Genomic DNA, 23111 nt, shown 5'->3' on the forward strand with positions numbered 1-23111 from the left:
ATTATTTTTTTTTTATTTTATTATTTTTTTTTAATGCAAGTAGTAAGAAGAAATGCAGTAAAGAGCAACATTCACCCTAGTACATTAAAATCCAGTTTGGGGAAAATGTGTATTTTAAGAGAAGAATCAAAGGTGGGAAGTTTAAATAGAGCAAATTAGAGTACTAATACAAAGCTACTTCATCAAATACTGGGTAAGGTTGCTCTTACAGTATGTATGTGGAATGCAACACATGTTAAGAAATGAGTTTTTATAAGCGTGTTGTCTCTTTTTCTTGGAGCTTGAGCCAGATTCCAGTTGCAAATCATTCTTTTGAGTGCGTTCTGTTAAAACACTTGAGTACAATTGGGGAAAAAGTTTACTTTGTGAATAAATCAACTCCTCAAGTTTTCTGAAACACCTAAAGAAGTTTGAGTCACTGGTTTGTAGCAGGATATTTAGGAGGAAAGAAAATGCAAAGAGGGTTGGATGAAGTGCCGTAAGAATACAGTTCAGTCAATTGATTTTTTTTCTTTTTATTATTATTTTTATTTATTTATTTATTTATTTATTTTTTTTTTTAATTAATGGAATTAAAGTATAATCAATTTCATTTTGAAAAATAGACAAGAAGAATGGTCAAAGATGTTTGTTGTTTTTGTTCAGTAGGTTGAGAGTGTGAGAATTCACAGCACACAAAAGGTTAGTGGTTCCTTTTACAGCCCTTTCAAAGTGTAACTGCAGGGTTCACTTTATTCTGACATTTCCTGGGATTGTTCAACAGTGGTGGTCAGCACTCAAAAAAAAAAAAAAAAAAAAAAAAAACAAGCTGGACAATCGATAAATAATAAATAAATAAAGCCATATAGATAAAAGCTGACATGATTCAAGCTATTTTTCATTTTTAGATGGATTTTAAACCAATGTATGTTAAAGTTGATGACTAATTATTTTAATAAACATATATGATGTCTTGATATAATTTCGTTTAGGCGGGATGGATGGACGGACGGACAGACGAATGAATAGATGGAATTACGGAATAATGGATGCATGGATGGATCGATGGAATTACAGAATGATGGATTGATGGAATTAAAGGACAGATGAATGGATGGATGGATGGACGGAAAGACGGATGGACGGATGGACAGACAGACAGATGGAATTATGGATGGATGGAAGGACAGATGGATTGATTGATGGACTAACAGACGGGTGGATGGGGAGGGACGGATGGATGGATGAATGGGATTATGGATGGATGGATGGAATTATTAATGGAATTAAGGATGGATGGATGGATAGAATTATGTATGAATAGATGGATGATGGTTGGATGAAATTACAGATAGATGAATCGATGGATGGATGGATGGATGGATGGATGGATGAAATTATGAATGGATGGATGGATGGATGGATGGATGGATGGATGGAATTACAGATTAATGGAATTACGGATGGATGGATGGATGGAATTAAGGATGGATGGATAAATAGATAGATAGATTTATCTATGGATAGATGGATGATGGTTGGATGAATTTACGGATGGATGAATGGATGGATGGAATTAAGGATGGATGGATGGAATTATGAATGGATGGATGGACGGATGGATAGAATTATGGATGGATAGATGGATGATGATTGGATGAAATTACGGATGGATGGATGAATGAATGGAGTTAAGGATGGATGGATGGATGGAATAACGAATGGATGGATGGACGGATGGATAGAATTATGGATGGATACATGGATGATGATTGGATGAAATTACGGATGGATGGATGGATGGATTGATGGTTGATGGATAGATGACATTACGGATGGATGGATGAATGGTTGATGGATAGATGAAATTACGGATGGATGGATGGATGGATAGATAGAAATACAGATGGACAGAAGGATGATGGATGGATGGAATTAAGGATGAATAGATGGATGGACGGATGGAATTACATATGGATGGATGGATGGATGGATGGAATTACGGATGGATGGATGGATGGATGGATGGATGGATGGAATTACAGATGGATGGATAGATGGATGATGGATGGATGGAATTACGAATGGAATTACGAATGGATGGATGGATGGAATTATGGATAGATGGAATTATGGAATGATGGACGGAATAATGAATGGAATTACAGATGGATGGATGGATGGATGGATAGAATTACGGATGGATGGATGGATAGATGGATGGATGGATGGAATTACAGATGGATGGATGGATAGATGCATGGATGGATGCATGGATGGATGGAATTACAGATGGATGGATAAATGGATGATGGATGGATGGAATTACGAATGGAATTACGAATGGATGGATGGATGGAATTATGGATAAATGGAATTATGGAATGATGGACAGAATAATGAATGGAATTACAGAATGAAGGATGGAATTAGGAATGGAATTATGGAGGGACAGACTGATGGATGGATGGATGGAATTCAAGAATAACAGATGGACGGATGGAATTACATAATAACGAATAAATGGATGGAATTACAGAATAATGGATGCACTAATGAATAGATCCAAGCAAATGTGATCAATTTAAACAAATTTTACAAAACTTAAACAAATAAATGTTGACCAATTTGAACAAAAAACACTTGGATACCTCAGTTACAAAATATCCTATAAGTAGTCAGACACATAAGCACAACTCACATCCCAGCGGAAGTCAGTGAGCCTCTCAGGATGATGCTTTATTGGAGTTTTGGGTTTCTGAAAGTCTGTTGTTTCAATTCTGCACTTCCTCTGCCTGTAGCAGGCAGGTTCTGCCGTCCACATAAACCGTTGTTTATTTCCCATCAGGCCTCTGGATCTTCCTAAGGAATATATTAAAAATTGATCAAGTACGTATCGCTCAGTCTTTTGAGCCACATCAAATGCTGACTTTGCAATTCTGAACATCCCTCGCACAGAAAACTTTCTCCACCATCTAACAGCACATCAGTTTTCCTTCGGGGTCACTTCCTTCTAAAAACAGTCCAAAGTTTAAGAGGGATGCTAGGAAAATATACATCAGTTGGCAGACAAACCTTCTCAGTTCAAGTCAACATACAGTACATCGTGATTTATGTGGCCCAACAAGGATATTTGTTACCATACAAACAAAAGTGAATACGTTTGACTATTGAAATCAGATGTTGTCCTGGACACCATCTAAGTCTAGAAGATGAAGAAGGTTGAATTAGCAAGCCCATCTATTATAAAATAACCTTTAAAGGACTTCAGCCTCATCTAATATACTCTTTTCGCTGAAAAAAAAAGGTGCAGAGAGTTGCTGATGCACAGAAAACAGGAAGGTAAGGGAGGGAGAGAGGGACAGATCCGTCACCTCATTATTTCTTAGACTGGAAGAGGAAGGTTATAAGACAATAGTTTTACTATTCACTGCAGTGAGAGGGAGGGGGCAACTGAAAAAATTCAGAAGAGCATCTCCTGCTTAAAGCGAGGTTTAGGTCGATTGGTATGGGGATCTCGGGGGGTGGGGGGTGGGGGGGGTAGTTGGAGGTGGATGCAAGGAAGGAAAAGCGAAGACGCCAACAGGATGTTGTGAGTGGAGGAGCCCCACTGAGCTCAGAGACAGCAGCTGTCAATCAAAGGCTCATTAGACTCGAAGGCGGCAGCACAGGGGCACTCACATAACAAATAAGAGCAAGACAGGCCACTGCCAGAGCCAGTCTGAGTGATGTGTGTGTGAATCGACATGACACGCATTCACAATCTCAAGCACAGTTCATTTCACTCTCCGCCGCAGACCACCGAAATTCATGTGATTTTTTCCCCCTCCTGCATTTAATTTGAAATAGAGATGAATAGATAATGAGAACACCAGCTCTCTATAATAAGATCAGTCACAATTTGATGTCGGTCTGAAAAAAAATGGACATGCAAGTACTTCTGATACTGCTGATAATGACAGATTTACACACTTAAACATCTTATGGACTGCATTGGCTAGAGGCAGGTTTATAGTCTTTATACTGTATGTTATGGCATTGCAGAAGTACAGACAGATGGAAGTAGTACTGAGCAAAAGTACTGAAAGAAGTATTTATGTAATGACTAAAAGTACCACTGAGACAGTATAGATGAAAAAAAAAGTACTGAAGTACAGATAGAAGCAGTACAGACAAAAGAACATACTGAAGTGCTAATATACAAAAGAAAGTACGGAAGTACAGAAAGACAATAGGCAGTGCTGAAATATGATCAGACAGATGAACATATTGTAGTACAGTGATCCCCAACCTCTGGGTATTGGTACCGCGCTGCACAAGAAATATATATTTTTTCCATTTTATTTTTTATCGAACAATCTTTTATTTTGAAAAATTGAAAAACCGTACTCTCAGTTATATCAAAGTCACTTGAGCGCCATCATTTAATTCACAACCTAGCAAAAACAGACGTCTTTCCAAAGTTTCTTTAAGTCCATTAGTTCTAATGAAGGTGCATGTGCAAGTGGCAAGACACCTTCGCACCATCCAGGCACACCAAGTTAAAAACATATTTTAGAATGCCGTGACCATCACTAGTCACATAACAAAAACTGACTGAGAGTTACATCAATGTTTTGTCAGCTTGTTATCCTCTGAGAAAATGGTTGACGGCCACCTAGCAAACCAAAAACCAAGATTAAAGTTCACTCTCAGAAATGAAGGTAAGCAAGCTGTCACTGGAGTGGAACCTTTTGAAAAGGTACAAATTTCTACCTAAAAGGTCCATATTAGTACCTCAAGGGTATGTATTAGTATCTAAAAAGTACAATGTCCTCTTGAAATTTAAGGGTACTAATATATACTTTTGAGGTATACCTATATGAACTTTTCAAGTACAAATGTGTACCTTTTCAAAAGGGACCACCCCAGTGACAGCTTATGTACCTTTATTTCTGAGAGTGTATGGTCAGATTAAAGTACAGCACTGAAAAACAGACAGACAGAAAGTAGTAATGAAGTATGGACAGACAGAAGGAAGAATGAAAATACAGATAATGCAGGTGGAAGTACTAAGAGAACAAAATAATGAAATTATTTAAGCAATGTATCCTAAACCTGATGTTAGAGGTACACCAACATTAGGTTTCCAGGTAATCCCTTTATTTTGATGGTCTTTTAAAATATTTTGTTAGCTATAAGTTACATGGCAAATTACATATTACTAGACTAAGGTTAGGGTCAGCATTTCTTTAAGTTGGCATGTACTTGCAAAGTTTCTTATAGTGATTTGAATGTGTAGGTGGAGCAGTGTTAGCAACTATTAAGCAGACAGTTTGCTAACACTCTCATAATTAGCATTAAACAATGATAATTAGTTATCATGTAGTTTTAATGTAACTTATCAACAAAATGTTTAAAATATACCTTGAAATAAAAGTGATACCAACTTTCAACTCTTCGATCAAACACCCAACTCATCAACTCACTAGTAGAGACGTGTAAGACATCCAAAATGTACCTTTTGGTGTTTCTAAAAGTATATATTGAAGCATGGATGGACATATTGAATTATGCATTAACAGGCAGAAGCATTAAAGTATGCACAAACACAAGGATGGAAGTACTAAAGAATGGATTTACTGAAGATGAATTATAAATACAGGTACGGAACCACTGGAGTCCAGATGGACAGACAGCATGAATGGACAGATGTAAGTAATTAAGTTAATAATTAAATATAAAAAAAAAAATACTGAACCCATATTTCTAAATTAATTACAACATTAAAATAAAATGATAACACTGCAATAATTTCCCAACATGCATCCATTTATGAAATCTAATTTAGCAATATAATGCGTTTACGTGAATACTTAGCTGGCACTCTATGTTGGCTATTAAAACCGAGCAGCGGCATCTCCCTCATGCTGTCTGGCTTTAATCAGGGGCAATTCATGCATGGAAACATGTATTCCCACCTGTCTGTGAAGAGTAATGTTCATTTAAGCAGGGTCCTGCTCAGCCATCCTATGGAACACACTAACCGGTGGCCAATCGCTTGCCACTTAACCTGCCCACTTGTTGTTTGTTTTCATTAAGAGGTAACTGTTTATCATACATAATTCATTGCTTAATGAAAGGGGTTTCATTAATTCATCATAGCCGGATATGCATTATTTAATTTGGAATTATGCATCTTTAAGAGGGATTTATAAATAAATACAAGCTTGGTAAGGCAAAAGGTATTTCCGTTGCACATGATCGGTTTCTTAATCACCACGATGATGAGTGGCTAACTGTCGGAATCTTAGGCGTAAACAAATGCGAATGCTAATCTCAAGGCAGCACTCTCACACGTGGAGGCCTCTTTCTTTCATTTAATTATTCACCTCCGCATTTATGTTTTCATTAATTTAAGGCCAATTCTGAACGGCTGCTTAATGCGTCTTATGAGTATGAGGCACAATTACGAAACGTGTAATTGTAAACAGTTGTTTTTTAACACATAATTATGTCATGACATGAAACTCTTTGTTCTTATGAAAATTACATTTTATGTAACACTTGTTAGGCTGTGTTAAAAAATGCATAGTAGGACTAATAAAAGAAGGCGCGGGGTGCAATGTTTATACCATAACTAATGAATGGTGTTTACGGTTAAAGAAGCCACATCTTTTAAACTTAATTAGCTGTTAGTAACATATATATATATATATATATATATATATATATATATATATATATATATATATATATATATATATATATTATATATATATATATATATATATATATATATATATATATATATATATATATATATATATATATATATATGTATATATATAAATAATTTTTTTTTTTACTTTATATTTTATTCATATAATAATAGAAGTAAAGGAATAACAGATGATTAGATGAAAATGAATAGAAGGAAGAAATTAAAATAGAAGAGTTATAAGAAGAAATTAATAAAAAGGAGAGGAGGAGGAAGCAGTGGGGAAAGACATGACTGGAAGACAAGAAAGAGGAGAAAGAAAAAGAAGATAAAGTAGAAAATGAAGAAGCAGAATAGGTAGACAATGAAAATTAGGAAATGAGAGAAATAATATAAAGAGAAATAAGAAAAAGAAGGAAAGAGATGATTTAGAGGAAGAAGATTGGGATTGAGAGAGGGTGAAGTAGAAAGGAAGAATGAAGAAAGAGAGGAAGAGGAGACAGAAGAACAGGTGGAGGAAGAGGAGAATAAAGGAGGAGATGAATAACAAGTGGATAAAAGAGAATGAAGTGGAAGCAGAAGAGAGGACAAAGAAGCAGAGGAACTTTTAAAGAGAAGAAAGAAAAAGAAGAGAAAGCAGAAAATAAAAAGCAAAAAAGTAGAATAGATAGACAAATAAGAGGGAAATAAAAAGGAGACAAGATAGAGGTAGAGGTGATAAAGAAAAGAATGAGGAAGGAGTAGAATAAAAATAGATGTAGAATATGATGAAGAAAAAAGTGGAGGAGGAAGCAGAAAGGGAGAGAGATGAGAGGGAAGAAGGACTAGAAAAAATGTGAGCAGAAGATGGAGTGAAATGAGCAGTGGAAAAAGCAGTAATTTTAAAAGATGTGGGTTCTCTAACCATATACACCATCAGGGGCGGATTTAACCAATAAGCAAGGTAATCGGCCGCTTAGGTCCCCAGGAAATCTAAGGGCCCCCAAATGAATACCTAGAAATATAAATGATACCTATAAATTATACAGTTGAAACCAGAAGTTTAAATATACTCTAAAAAAAAAAAGGAACATAACCATTTTTTTTAAAAATGTCTGATTGTAAATCATACTAAATGTTTACTATTTTAGGTCCGTTAAGATTACCTAATCATTTACGTTTGCTACATGCCAGAATAATGACAATTTTTTAAAGAAATTTTTCATTCATTTCTAGACAGTCAAAAGTTTACATACATTTCCTTGGTATTTTTTTTAAACTGTATACATTTGGTCAAATGTTTCGGGTATTATTCCACAAGCTTCTCACAATAGTTTGAAGAATTTTTGGCCCATTCGTCCTGACAGAATTGGTGTAACGGAGTTAAATTTGTAGGCTGTCTTGCTCGCACAGGCTTTTTCAACTCTGCCCACAAATTTTCTATAGGACTGAATTCAGGGCTTTGTGATGGCCACTCCAAAACATTCACTCTGTTGTCCTTAAAGCACATTTTAACTAATTTGGCAGTATGCTTAGGGTCATGGTCTGTTTGGAAGACCCATTTGTGGCCAAGTTTTGATGTCTTGAGATGTTGCTTCAGTATTTTTACATAATGTTCTTTCTTCATGATGCCATCTATGCTGTGAAGTGGACCAGTCCCTCCTGCAGCAAAACAGCCCCAAAACATGATGCTGCCGCAAACATACTTCACAGTTGGGATGGTGTTCCTAGGCTTGTAAGCTTTCCCCTTTGTCCTCCAAATGTAACACTGGTCATTCTCCAAAAGGACATGTCTCTAAAAATTATTCCTTTTCCTAGAGTAAATTATCAAATTATAATCTGGCTTTTATGTTGTTTTTTTGCCCATGTTGTCACAAAAGAAAGCAGTGTGTTAGAGGTTTTCCTTAAATACTATTCTACAGCTGTGCTTCCAATTTACTCAAATGTTTTCAATTAGCCAATCAGAAAACTTCAAAACCTTGACACCATCATCTGAGCTTTTTCAGGGGTATAATAATCTTATTGTATGTAAACTTGACTTTCAAGAAAAGTTATAACAATTTCTCAAAAATCTCTCTCTCTCATTATTCTGCTATAAAGCATGATAGAAACAAATTTAATAATTCTAACTTACCTAAAAGAGAAAAAGTTTATTCACATTAGAATCTGACATTTTTAGATGGTTATGTGCCTTTTTATACAGTGTATGTAAACGTCTAAAATATTTTATTTGAACGTAATTATAACATGTTCACAAATGTGTCCCCCACTTTCAGTCATGACGCAGTCCAGCAGTCAAATCAATATGGATTTAGTTTTAAAAGCGAAATAGTTCATTCATTATTTTTAGTTGTAAATTTTTAAGAAAATAAATAGTTTTAAAAGTATTCCAAAAGTATTACATGTTATTATCATTATTTTGGATTAAGATAAAATTAAGAAAAAAAAATGAATGATACAAGAAAAAGACTGAAAAATAATAATAAAAAATTATGATAATAAAATATAATAATAAAAATGTAAGTTCAAAAGGTGTATTTTAGAACTTTTGGGCCCCATGGCTGGAATTGCTTAGGGCCCCAAAAGCACTAAATCCGCCCCAGTACACCATTCATTACAAATGGTATAAACCTTGAGAGTGGGAATGGGAGATAAAAAAAGAAGAGGATGAAAGAGGAAAAGGAAGAAGAAATGAAAAAGCGGAACATAAAAAAAAGTAAATCAATCAATTAATCAAACACATTCTGCGCTGGGAAACCACACACAATTATACCGAGAAAGTGAGCGGCCAATTTAAAGTTGAAATCAGGAGGCAAAACAGAAACCACACTTATCTACAGTTGCCAGGATCACATGATGAATTCCTTTGAAGGATGTATTGTAAGCCTCTATATCAGTTATTCCACACGGCTACTGTTTGTTCTTCCTGTGGGAAGTGGAGGAGAAAAGAAGAAAAACCACAGAGTCTTGGAAATCTATTGCATTATTGAAGTGAGAACTTAAACAGAAATCTATGCTCTCTGTGCTTGTCTTATTGTCTTGACAGTTGTGACAAATTACAGAGCTCTGGAGAGACAATGAGAATTTCTCCTAAAGTTGAAGTACATTAGAGAGACTCATAAACTGCAATATATTTCCCTCCCTCTTTGTGGCTCTGAGGAATTTGTCAGGAGAAGAGGAGAGAAGTTGGGGATGATGATGATGGAGTCTGCAAATGAGAGCTGAAATCATGTCTTTTTGAGCCCGTGATGTGTCACAAACGGTGATGTGGAGCAGAGGAATCTTTTCATCTCGACTTCCTTATGTACCCAAACATGGGCCTCGCATCAAAGAGAGATCTCATAAATGTTGAAATGTGCTCTCTCAAATCTGTGGAAACACATCCATTAGGAGTGACCTTTGTAAAAAATCCGGCTTCGCCAAGTGCCAGACTTTTATCATCCTTATAAAACTCAGTGATGGTCCGCAGACCATCGCCAAACCCTACCCTCAGTGAAATAATTGAGTCAAGCCTTTTATCGCACCCTTTTGAGAAATGGAGACGCCGAAGAACTGAGATGACTTGGTTGGGAAATGAAACAATTTGTCCATCAAGAATAAAGCTAAAGCTGTACATGCCTTATATTTGGGATTCAAAGTTTCCTTCTAGTGACTGTGCCTCTGAGACTTTGTCAAGTCGTTCTGCAAGAACACCTAAAAGCATGTGTTTGGCTTTTTTTAATGAGTGTGCCGTGCACTTGATAGAGTACATCTGTATTTCACATGGTCTGTGCCGATTCCTTTTTGAAAGATTTGAAAATCATCTTGCAACAGTTTTGCTCTATGCTTTTGCTTGCAGAACAAAAAAAAAAAAAAGATGAATTAGTCAACAAAATGGTTAATTCAGAGATGGCAAAAGTACACACATCCTTTACTCAAGTAGAAGTACATGTTTAAAACGAAAGTTGAAGTACTTACTACACTTTGGTACTCAAGTAAAAGTAAAGAAGTACAGACTCAAACAATAGTCAGAGATCAGAGATAGGGTACTCAAGTCAAATGACTTGACTCGAGTCAGACTTGACTCACAAAATTTAGGATTTGAGACTTGCTTGACAAATATCCAAAAAAGACTCATATATATATATATATATATATATATATATATATATATATATATATATATATATATATATATATATATATATATATATATATATATGGTTAATTAAACTGCGGACACTGAATGCAAAGAATGTAAATTCACATATCAGTATGCTGTCAGAATGCAGTTGTTTTGCTTGTTGATGATTACCCAGGCCTTGTACAGTTCTGTCTTCTTTCCTTGTCTTTGGCTAGGCAAAAAGTTTTTAGCATTACAAAGCTTTGAATCTGGTAATCATGAAACATTATTTCTTGCACATGACCACACAGTGCAAAATTGTGGTCATGTGCAAAAAGCTTCTCTCTTGTAAAATCACAATAAGATGAGTTGTTTATTTCTGGCTGGATTTGCTTGGGAGGGTGCTATAGCAAATGGACCTGTATGTAATCAATATAACTGCAGATTGGCTGAAAATAGTGATGAGAGACAATAGTTTAACGTGACTTTTGCTTTTAGTTGTGCATGGTGACTACCGTTGTGAGTGTGTGTGTGTGTGTGAGTGTGTGTGTGTGTGTGTTTGTGCACAATCCACACAGCCTTCTCTCTTTCTCTCGCTACCTTTCACACACACATGTAGATGTTTACCACGCAAAAGTTAATGCTCGTGTAGTAGGAGCACTCCTGGCATAAAATGCACCCCCTCTGAAATGTGCATCTATTAACTGTCTGAAATTGATTAAAAAGAATGATTTAAAAAAATGAGAGTGACTTTTTACAGAGTCTGCTATAATGTTAATGTTGTTTTTGTGTATTTACATAGATAAATATGGCCACAGTGCAAATGCACAATACAGTTCTTACAGGAACTTTACAGTTACAGGATCTTATTGCCACATTAGATTGTTATGATAACATGATATTTGCTTCAGTGATTTGCCTTCAGATACATACCCAAAAATAATGCAACTGGAATAACTACAACAGTCGCGATCGTCTGATCTGATACAAAACAAGATATCGCGATGACATTTGATGACATGTGCAGGTGCTGTATTGGTGTCCCATTTCTTAAAGGAAAATTTTGAAGCCCTACCTCTTTACACTCTGTTTCAAGGGCCAAGGGGAATAGGTAGGGGTACAACACTAGAATTGGGATTGGACCAAAGTGAATTGTTTAATGTGTGGTTAAGTTTAAAACAGCAACAACGATTGTGTCACATGTAGGCTAAATGTCTGTACTATTATTTTACATTTGTAAACTTCCTAAATGCGTTTCACTTATTTTCCTTGCTTTATCCATCAAAATATTATTAATGTTACATTTTAATCAATTATTATATTTTTTTAATGTAGACTGAGAATGCTAAAGAAAGTCTATGAAAGGGTGCATTTTGAGGCAGAGGTGTGTTTCTCGACACAACACCGGATGTATTAAAATAAATACCGAAACACAAAACACAACTATCTGACATTTTTGTAAACAGGATCCAGCAAGATCTGGCTCAAATTAAGCACTGGTTTATTCTAATTGTCTGTGATTCTATTACACCACACAAATGTTTCAGCTGTAGATCTTTATGATCACCTCACCTACAGTAAGTCCCCAACAGCGTACACTGATGGAAATCCTGACCATTTCCCGACAGTAGCTGAGCCATTGAGCGGATGAGCTTTATTAGAAGCTGATTGGTCATCAGCACATCGGAATGTTCTGTAAACATGTCTGGATTGAGGTGACAAGTCTGATTCCATGCCACAAGATAATTGCAGTGTGGTTAATTTCAGGCTCCTGGACACCAAACCACTACCACTTGGTTTATTAGACCCAGATCCTTTCCGGCTAACCTTTAGTATAGTTTTTTTTTACCTTCTTTGTTGCAAAACTGGACTTGCCACTGTTTATTGCGATAAGTCCTGCTAATGAACAAATGACCTGTCACCTGGAGCACTTAGAGCATGGTGTTAAACTCTGGTTATAAAAACCTCTTCCAGCTCTATTGATTTACTGCCAGGGTTTGATTGTACCCTAGGGGTAGGAGGCCTGCACGGGCCAACACTGCTCTTACTGTTTTACAGTCCATACAGCAAACAAATAAATCTTCCACTCATTAATTCACTCCCGCTCTTCTCTGCCCGCTGATAATGGTATAGGGGAAGAGAAAAAAATTGGGAGCAGATTCATATTGGGCTCCTGTAGCTTGATGCATTGTGTCTTACAATGCCCTCTCACATTAGATTATCCAGAGCAGACAACTTCCACTTCTCTCCGAAGATTTCATTAGTGCTCCAGCGGACGCATAAGGAAGTGATTTGGAGTGGGCTTCGACTGTTTTCGCCAGCGACGGTCATTATTTTTGAAGTCCCGCTAGGCACTTTTATAAGGCCCTCATGGCACTAACTGGATGCGTCCTCGACATTTAGGGACAGATTACACCTCGTTCTTAACATAAAAAATGCAGAGGAGCAGACCGTCCGGCAGTCAGCTGACTTTTACGAGGGGGAAGACATGATAAACGTTGATAAAGCAGGATGAATTGTACCACAGAGAGCTCCGAAAGATACATGGTGGGCCAATGTTATGATAGTGCCGAGGAAAATTGGTCAAACTTCCACATAAAATTGATTCTTCAGATAATGACTGACCTCGGACACAATTATATCCGGTCTGCTTCGCTCTGTTGAGAATAAAATCAAGTTTGTTGTGACTAACGGTACGTTTCTTTTACAGTGTAACTCATGCCACAGCTGAGCAATTATTTCTTCTAACAATGTAACTAAAGCACGCAGAAGCTTTGTTCTAGTCAATTACTGTTTTTACGGTAATCAAGTGAGGAGTTGCTTTGAAGTTCTACCTCAATGCAGTTCTGAGGTTTATGTAATACAAAAGTTGCAGATTCCAGCTGGGAATAAACAGTCCATCTAGATGAGACATGATTGGAATCATGTGTTTTCCACTAATATCCACATGTGGTACATGTAGTGCTTCCTCATCCTCAGAAAACAATGTCTGTGTACTAAAAAATGCAGGGTTCCACGCTATTACTTAATTTTGTCTCAACACAAATTGATTAAGTTAACCTAACATAAAACAATTAATATAACACAATTAACTATATTAAATGTAATATCTGATGGCCAGAAAGTGATTAATATTTTATACATTGTTAACATTTTGATATTTGTGATGCAGCAAGTCCAAAGATTGATGTGTACACTATGATTTTATAAAAAATCCACTGTAAATGTGTGATATGACAAAAAAATGGCGAATATTTTCTCAATTCAAATGAGTAGCGCTTGGACTCGTAAACGGTAATCCATGTCACGACTTAACAAGCGGACAGACACACTCAGGCCCGTAATCAGCCTATTAAAAATGTCTTATTTTTCTTAAAAAGTGGACCTGTTTGCAGTTATTGGAGGTTCACTGCATTTTAGTATATATTTAAGCACTAATTTGTGCTGGATTAGCTTGTCCAATGGTTATCATTTCCACATTTTTTTAATGAAACAAAAATACTTCAAACATTTTTGCTAAAGTGCTTCCCATACTATTTTTTTACAAACATTTTGTTTAAAAAAAAAGTATGTTTATTTACAAAAGTGCATTTAAACTGTAAGTTCATTCCTTCATTTTCTTTTCGGCTTAGTCCCTATATTCATTAGGGATTGCCAAAGTGGAATGAACCTCCAACTTATCCAGCATATGATTTACGCAGCGGATGCCCTTACAGCAGCAACCCATCTCTGAGAAACACCCATACACTCTCATTCACACACATACACTACAGACAATTTAACTAGATTGTAGTGGAAAACCCACGTGAACACGGGAACACTTTTATACTTGGCGCAATCACCATTGTGATTCTATATAACAACAGGGAGCAATCAAAAAAACCCACCGTAAAATCAGACAGATAAACAGAGAAGTCAACAATTCCAGAAATATGTCATCTCATTAATATTATTCAAGATGTTTAAACTAATTATTTTTATAAATGACAACGGAGCATGGGTTACTCTTATGCAATTATGTATTTTTTACTATACATATATATATATATATATATATATATATATATATATATATATATATATATATATATATATATATATATATAATTTTTTTTTTTTTTTAAAGTACACTAACTAAAAGCCAAAAAACTAAAGACATTTTTTATCTAACCCATTCCAAAATCCACACATTACTGTCTGGCTAGTTTGTCCTCTACTGATATGTTAAAAAGGCATGCGCAAACTGTTCGCTTGAGTCTCAGAAAAAAAATTATAAAAAATAAATAAATAAAAAATACAGATTAAAAAAAAAAAAAAAAAATATATATATATATATATATATATATATATATATATATATATACATACATATATATATACATATATATATACATATATATATACATATATATATATGTATATATATGTATATATATATATATATATATATATATATATATATATATATATACATATATATATATATATATATATATATATATATATATATATATAAACCAGGCTTGACCCAGCCAAGGCTCAAACCAGCGACCTTCTTGCTGTGAGGCTACCCACTGTGCTACCATGTCACCCCAACTCTAAGTTTTATATATAATGTAATGAGATTAGAATTTTAGAAGTATAAAAATATACTTATTTTTAAATATTTATTATCATCCATTACAAAAACAAACAAACAACAAAAAATGTGAATCTGTTAAAACTTGTTTTGAATTAAAAACTGCAACCTATAAGCAAATTAAAAAAAAAAAATGGCCGGCTCATTTCCTTAGTCAGAACTTGTCCATTTATATAATAAAAGCCTTCTTTTATTGGTTATTTTATTCTTCTCATAGGCTTCTTCTATTGGTTATTTTCACAATTCATGATGTACAGCAGTCAAAAAATGGACAAATGAGCTTTTATTATTATTTTATGAATTTATTTTTTATAAATTTCCATCTCTGCTAGATATAAAAATTGACATAATTGAGAACTGCATCCTGCTTTCCCAATTAGCATTGAGCTCAACTGGTATATTAGCAGCTCCATTATCCTACAGCCCAAGCCATGATTAGACTAAGACTTTATCTTCACTGAATTATGTATTTACAACAGTGACTTTGTTTGTAAACAGTGAAGTAAAATGCACATAATGACCCCAAACCCCATAGCGGATTTATAATAACATTAATTATTTCCAGTGCATTCTAGAGTGGGTTAGGAACTTAAAGCGGCTGGACGTCTCCTACTCTCACATTTATCTTCATCATCTAGTTAATGGCCTCTCCAATCTCCTCCCATTATCCATTCGTTTTGTTCCTGCCACCCTAACCGGTCACATGATGCTACAATACATATCATTCATTTAAACTAATTGCGGTTTTTCGTATATATAACCTTTTAGCCAATCCCTGACCAATCTTAAGAGTGCTGTGGGAAAACACACACGCATTAATAAATGAGTGAAACCTAATTGATCAATAATTTCAATTTTAAAATGCTCAATCTTCATTAAATGGCATATCTGATTTTGGTATGCATGTTGCTTATGTTGTATTACATATACAGTTGTAGTTAAAATTATTGGCCCTCCTGTTAAATTCGTATCATTTTATATTTTCCCCAATTTCTAGGGGAACAGAGTAAATCTAAATTCTGCTAACTGATGTATTTTATCTTTGCCATGAAGACAAAAAGTACATGATACTTTAATAATTATTTTTCAAGATACTAGCATTCAGATTAAAGTGAAATTTAAAGACAAAAAAAAAGATAATTAAAAACAGCTTTTATTCTAGTCAAAATAAAACAAGAATTTTCTCCAGAAGAAAAAAATATTATAGGGAATACTGTGAAAATGTCTTTAATCCCCTAAATATCATCACTTGAGAAATAATTTTTAAAGTAATGAACATTGCACAGGAGGTATAATAATTTTGCCCTCAACTGTATTCATCATCATCATCATCATCATCATATATTCAAGCTACAATTCTATAGACCACAAAACAATGCTCCTTACCTATTTTCTGTTTTACATTTTGAATTTCTATAGCTTCGGGTATAAAAAAGAGCTACATATTAATAAATAATGTTATGACTGCTGTTTTAACAATAAGCTATGATTGAATTGCATCTTGTTACAGTTATGAAAGAGTTTGATAACAAGCAGGAAATGTTCATGTGCCAGAGACATGACCACATTGAAGTGGTCTAGTTTTTACATTGCATCGCTCTAAATGTAAGCTATTGAGCAGTGAATGAATCTAATTATTCATCAGTGATACAGCACAAATCTCACAAACTATGAAAATTGAGCATGTGTTTAGTGTTTTCTTTAGGCTCGACAAATATGATTTCCTACAACAAAGGCATTTTGAAGGCCTGAAAAGGTGAACATTTGAAAGGTCTCGAATGGCAAGCTTGTAAAACAATACCATCTCAGCGTAAAATACAAAAGTACACTTTTGAGAAAAATGTGTTGTCCTGCACACGCATACAAGTGTCAAATTCAAATAAATAGCACAGACACTTTCATTTTAGTCTAAAAAGTTTTTTTTTCTTACACACAGCAAAATGACTACAGGCTTGCCATTTTGAATATCAATTATGTTGATCACTTCTTACCAGATGGCTCATGTTGTTATGAAAATATCTGCATATTTTAATGCTCTGGTGTAATGGCATCACACTGTAACAGTCTTCAGTTCATGCTGCCTTTGCTTGCGGTTACCACTTTAATACATATCAAAGAGCCCATATTATGGGTTTTTGAAAATGCCCTTCCATGTAGTGTGTAACACAGCTCTAAGTGAAGTGAAATATCCAGCTAAAGCTTAAATCTGTAAGTGTACAGCGTTTAAAACTGTTGATTCAGCTATAAAAGAGTTGACTCATAGTGCTTCAAACGAGTCGTCTTTATAACGAGTCATTAGGTGTTTCGCCATGACGTGACAATGAAGTTATTCATGCGCACGCGCAAACCCGGGAGATTTGAAACCTGCGGCCCCGCCCTCTAACACAGAAACCCAGACACACACACACACAAACATGCCGCCGGTCGATTGAAGTTACGCTGCAGATGGATATTATTAAGTCTCTACCCAAAGATGAAACCTCAGCATAAGCCCAACCTTGAGCAGTTGGAAACTACTGGAAACTTCTGAAAACTACATGCTACAAAGAATACTTCGTTTGTTAAAGGAAGGATTAGTAAAGAGTAATGATGGACATGTCAGGACATGGATCAGTTTCTTCCTCCATTTCTCAAGTGTAAGTACGTGCGATTAAAGTTGTTGCCTTGTTTACTCTAGCTTGCAAATGTATTTAGTTGTGATTTGTTACTTGTAACCGCGTGTACTGCATCAGGTCAACTCGCTATATTCTCATATCACGTGCAAAGCCTTTGTTTACATTCCGTGAAGGAGAGTAATGTGTGTGTGTGTGTGTGTGTGTGCGGGTTATGTGTATGTGTGTGTGTGTGTGTGTTAGGAGCTAGGAGATCTCCGTGCCAGTTCTTGGAGTATTTGCTCAATAAAATAGTTAGTTGTCTGTATTTTCAAGTCCATCGTCTTTATTTACATTCACCCACTGGCAGCTAAAATCCACGCCTTACACTATCGAGCGTGTATGCACTGTGACTACTTCTATATTGTTGATTAGCTACTGGGCATTTAACTCTGTCTCTCAGTGAAGGCGGTCAGTGTCAACCAATCGCAACAGACTGTCATTGGTCCAATCAGCGCAGATTAGCTTCGCGCTAAGGAGGGGTTTGGGAACAAATGAATCACTGGACGATTCGTACGGGAGTCGCTGGGATAATTAGGTAAAAATAAATGCAGATAATAAGACCATGAAAGTGTTTTTTGACCTTGCATGCATATTAGACTGTTGTTGGAGACCCTTACAACCAAAATATGACCCTATTTCATGTATAATATGGGCTCTTTAACTAAACTGAACATCAAAACATACAGTAGTGATCTCTTGCCAACGATCCAACAACATTTCTACATGCTGAATCAAACAAACTGATACTGATGTAAACCTAGGAAGAGAGGGCTTTTGTAATTTTAGCTTTCAACCATTAGCCAAAAATGTGTAATGAATAATGCTAACGCTGCCTCTGTGGGTGTAATGAGTCGGGGTACAACAAAGTTGAGCACCCTAGAGCAGAAAATCGTCAAGGAAGCAAAGGTCAAAACAGGGACATTCTTACTTAGATTTTTTGTTTCTAGTCCAAATATCTAAAAATATTCTTATATCAAGAAGATTTTATAGGCAAACAAAACATTTTGTCTTGTTTTCAGAAATAATATGCCACTATTAAGTTAGTTTTTTTCTTAAAACAAGCAAAATAATCTGCAAATGGGGTAGGTAAAATAATCTTGTTTTTCCTATTGACATGACAAGACGGAATATTTTTTGGACAGAATTTCAAAGCAGGATTTCATCTCTGTTATTCGCAGACGATGTTGTTCTGTTGCCTTCATCAGACATGGACCTTCAGCATGCATTGGGGCATTTTGCTGCAGAGTGTGACGTGACTGGGATGAGAATCAGCACCTCCAAGTCCGAGGATATGGTGCTCTACTGGAAAAAGGTGGTTTGCCACCTCAAGTTGGAGGAAAGTCCTTACCCCAGGTGGAGGAGTTCAAGTATTTTGGAGTTTTGTTCATGAGTAAGGGAAGGATGGAACGTGAGATTAACAGGCAGACTGGTGCAGCGGCAGCAGTAATTCGGTCGATGTACTGGTCCATTTTGGTAAAGCAGCAGCTCAGCCGAAAGGCAAAGCTCTCGATTTACTGGTCAATCTACATTCCTATACTCACCTATGGTCATGAGCTTTGTGGAAGTGGCCAAAATGAGTTTTCTTCAAGGGTGGCAGGGTGCATCGTTATAGAAAGGGTAAGGTGCTCTGACTCCGGGAAGGAGCGCGGAGTAGAGCCACTGCTCCTCCACATTGAGAGAAGTCAGCTGAGGTGGCTCAGGCATCTGTTTTAGATGCCTCCTGGAGTCCTAGGGAGTTGTTCCAGGCATGTCCCACCGGGAGGAGGCCTTGTGTTAGGCTTTGTGGAAGGCCACTCACACTATGCTATTCGAACCGTGCCCAGGCCCCTTTTCTGAATCTTTTGACAAGTGTGAGTGCTCTGAATCGGGCTCAGGCATGATTCAGTTGGCCAGCCCTGGCCTGGTTGAAAGAGGTGTGCCAGAGCACGAATCATTTGGTCTCAGTGAAAAGTGCGCCTGAGCCTGAAACTGAAGACAATATGTCACTTTTAAGGGACTGTTTAGTATGTATTTATTATTCATTCTTACTTTTCAATGAATGCAAACTATCGTAGATTATTAAAGACACAAAACCCTCACTGCATGACAGCTGCACCTCCTAATTCCTGCAGCACGAGGACTTTCTGATTGTTTATGAGCATCAAAACTGGCTGATCTGTTCGACGAAATATCTGACTACGTGTCACCACATCATCGATGACGTAAGCATGCTCAGGCGCAAATGAAATGTGAGATGTGAGTGCAGGCCGTCGGGGGAGACGGGAGAGGGGACAAGCGTGCTTCAGCCCAGTTTAAGACAACTGTACATAGTGTGAGTACGCCCTATGTCTCTTGGCTGGACTGGGAGCGCCTCGGGATCCCCTAGAGGAGCTAGAGGAGTGTCTTGGGAGAAGGAAGTCTTGAGTTCTCTCCTAAAACTGCTGCTTTCAAGACCTGGCTCCAGATAAGCAGACAGAATGAGATGAGATGACATGAGATGACAGAGATTTCATTGCAGTGATTACATGGCAGGGTACGTGTATAATGCTAGTGTGATGGTGTTTGCATCTGATTGTTATATAATACATTAACATATTATACACATAGCTAGGCCTGTATATAATCTTTATTGGTGCTGTCAAACAAGTTATCTCATTCAAAAAAGTGTCTACACAAGGAAATATTTAAAAAAATGTATATTACATGCAGTCTTTTCTTTCGTTTTTCAGACAGTTTCTTGAACTTTCTCCCCTTTATGGACCTAAACTTTTGGAAGTCTATAAAAGCTGTTCGGCATTTCTTATTTTGGCTAATTTAAACAATTATAAACAACATAAAAAAAGAAAAAAATTGATGTTCTGATAGTGATTCCTATGTACAAAGAACCACTTCCTGCCCTCCATCTGAATTTCAATGACGTCATGTGAAAACAACCTATATCTTGGATGCACTCAACTGCCGTTTGGTGTATGGTTTAATTCAAACATAACTGCCAACATGTTTTGTAGCATGGCAGCATTGTGAACAAAGTATCTCTTCAGTGCAAGAATGTAAATTGTAGATGGTTTGAAGATTATAAAATCGATATAATTTGATTAGATATACAACATGTTGTCAATGTAAAGAATCCTTCATCTATGGTAATATGAATACATCTCTGTGACTTTGAGTACTTGTTTGTTTACTTTGTCCAATATAAAGGAAAACGCAGCATACATTTGCTTTCTCGGCTAATGTATATTCTTCTCGTGATGCTAAACCTAAATAACCATTCAGCGCTAGTACAATAGAGTACAGGTTAAAAGCAACAAAGCAATGTCAGACGAACAAAAGAACTTCTTGATATTCATGGCAAACATTTATCTTGTCTGTCTCTCCTTTCTAGAGGGACAAACGTGACAGAGAGCACATGCTACCTGTCACAGCATACGGTGAACTCCCTGAGCGTGGCCTGAGAGCCGTGCCACGTCTCACAGTCCCAGCACATCAGGCACAGGAGATGTGAAGGTGACAGTGGGCTTGACACACCATGTACAGCTGCTAGGGGCAAATCACTACACTGCCAAGATCCTTCTTCTTCCAGCCTCCTGCCAGAGCTCTCTGACCTGTTCTTCAAACACCAAAGCTAAGTTTACATTCACCATTTGAAAGCAGTGTTTTTGTTTCCAAAGACTCTCTATACTGTAAATTAGTTGACTTTACTTAAGAAAGGAGTAAACCTGTTGATTTAAAAATATTAAGTAGATTAACAATGTGCATAGTTCAAGTTCAAGTTCTATTTATTTATATAGCATGTTTCCAACTGCCACAGGGCTGCACAAAGTGCTTTACAGAGAGAAAATAAACACATGATATGAGGATAAAACAGTAAAAAAAAAAAAAAAAAGCTATAAGCACATACATGCATAATTGTAAAAAAGTATATAACATTACCTGAACAGTTCCAAGATACAACAGTTCACTCCCTTTTTAATCACGGTCAATTATTTCTACAGTGCATTCAGAAAAGTATATACAGCAGTGCTTTTATGGATGTTTGTCCCACTTTAATACTTCCGATCATCCAAAAAATCATATTAGTCAAAGCTAACACAAGTAAACACATCATGCAGTCTTAAATTAAGTTTTATTATTATTATTATTATAGTGAAAAAATAATACAAAACTGCATAGCATAGTGGGAATATATGTAATTGTTTATTAAAATTATTTGTTCAAATGAACTAAAACTTATTGGTTATATTCACTGAAAAAAAGAATAACATATTGATTGTCAAAAGGGCCTGTACTCATTTATGCTGAGCACCATCTACAAATAAAAACTTACTTTAGAAAGTAACGCATTACAACATTGAGTTACTCCCCAAAGAATTAACTAGTTGTGTTACAAAGTTACTTTTTATGAAAAGTAATGCGTTACATTTCTTTTGAGTTAATTTTGAGTTACTTTTTTATACCTGCCTGAGGCTTAAATAGAGGATGTCTGCATTTAACACTCATATAAACTACACCTTCATTTACCTTTAAAAACAAATGATTATAATTAAATTAATTATTTATTTAAAAATTATTAAAATATCAAATTAATAATTAATAATACGATTAGAATAATGTCACTTTCTGAGAACTTCCTGATGCTGTATTCACTCTCAGAAACAAAGGTACATGAGCTGTCACTGTGGTGGTACTTTTTCAAAAGGTACAAATTTGTATCTAAAAGGTCCATATTAGTACCTCAAGGGTACATATTGGTACATTGGTACATATTGGTAAAATTTGTAGGTACTAATATATAATTTTGAGGCACTAATATGGACCCTTCAAGTACAAATGTGTACGTTTTGAAAAGGTACCACCCCAGTGACAGCTCTCGTACCTTTATTTTTGAGTGTGTAGGATTAATGAAAGTTGAAAGCAATGCGTTTTCTACTTTTGTTATTTTTGTCTTACTACTTCAGCAAAAACACTGTCCATTAAGATGATCCCCTTCTCTTCCATGCATTCAAAATAATGAGAATACTTCCATCACAGAAATATAAGCCTCTGCCATCTTGGTTTTTGTCTGTTCTTGCGGGAAGC

The 23111-nt window shown here is 35.8% G+C and overlaps 1 long non-coding RNA gene across 1 annotated transcript in view; it reads right to left on the reverse strand.

Annotated features, from left to right (window-relative positions):
* Positions 1-23111, reverse strand: part of LOC147840026 (uncharacterized) — a 128030-nt gene that overhangs the window by 15263 nt on the left and 89656 nt on the right. Inside the window, exon 2 of the long non-coding RNA XR_015513648.1 lies at positions 2681-2841. This is a non-coding gene — a long non-coding RNA (uncharacterized LOC147840026). The remainder of the gene's footprint in view (positions 1-2680; positions 2842-23111) is intronic.

The sequence above is a fragment of the Danio rerio genome, chromosome 17, assembly GCF_052040795.2.
Source record: "Danio rerio strain M-AB ecotype USA chromosome 17, GRCz13ab, whole genome shotgun sequence".
Classification (NCBI taxonomy): Eukaryota; Metazoa; Chordata; class Actinopteri; order Cypriniformes; family Danionidae; genus Danio; species Danio rerio.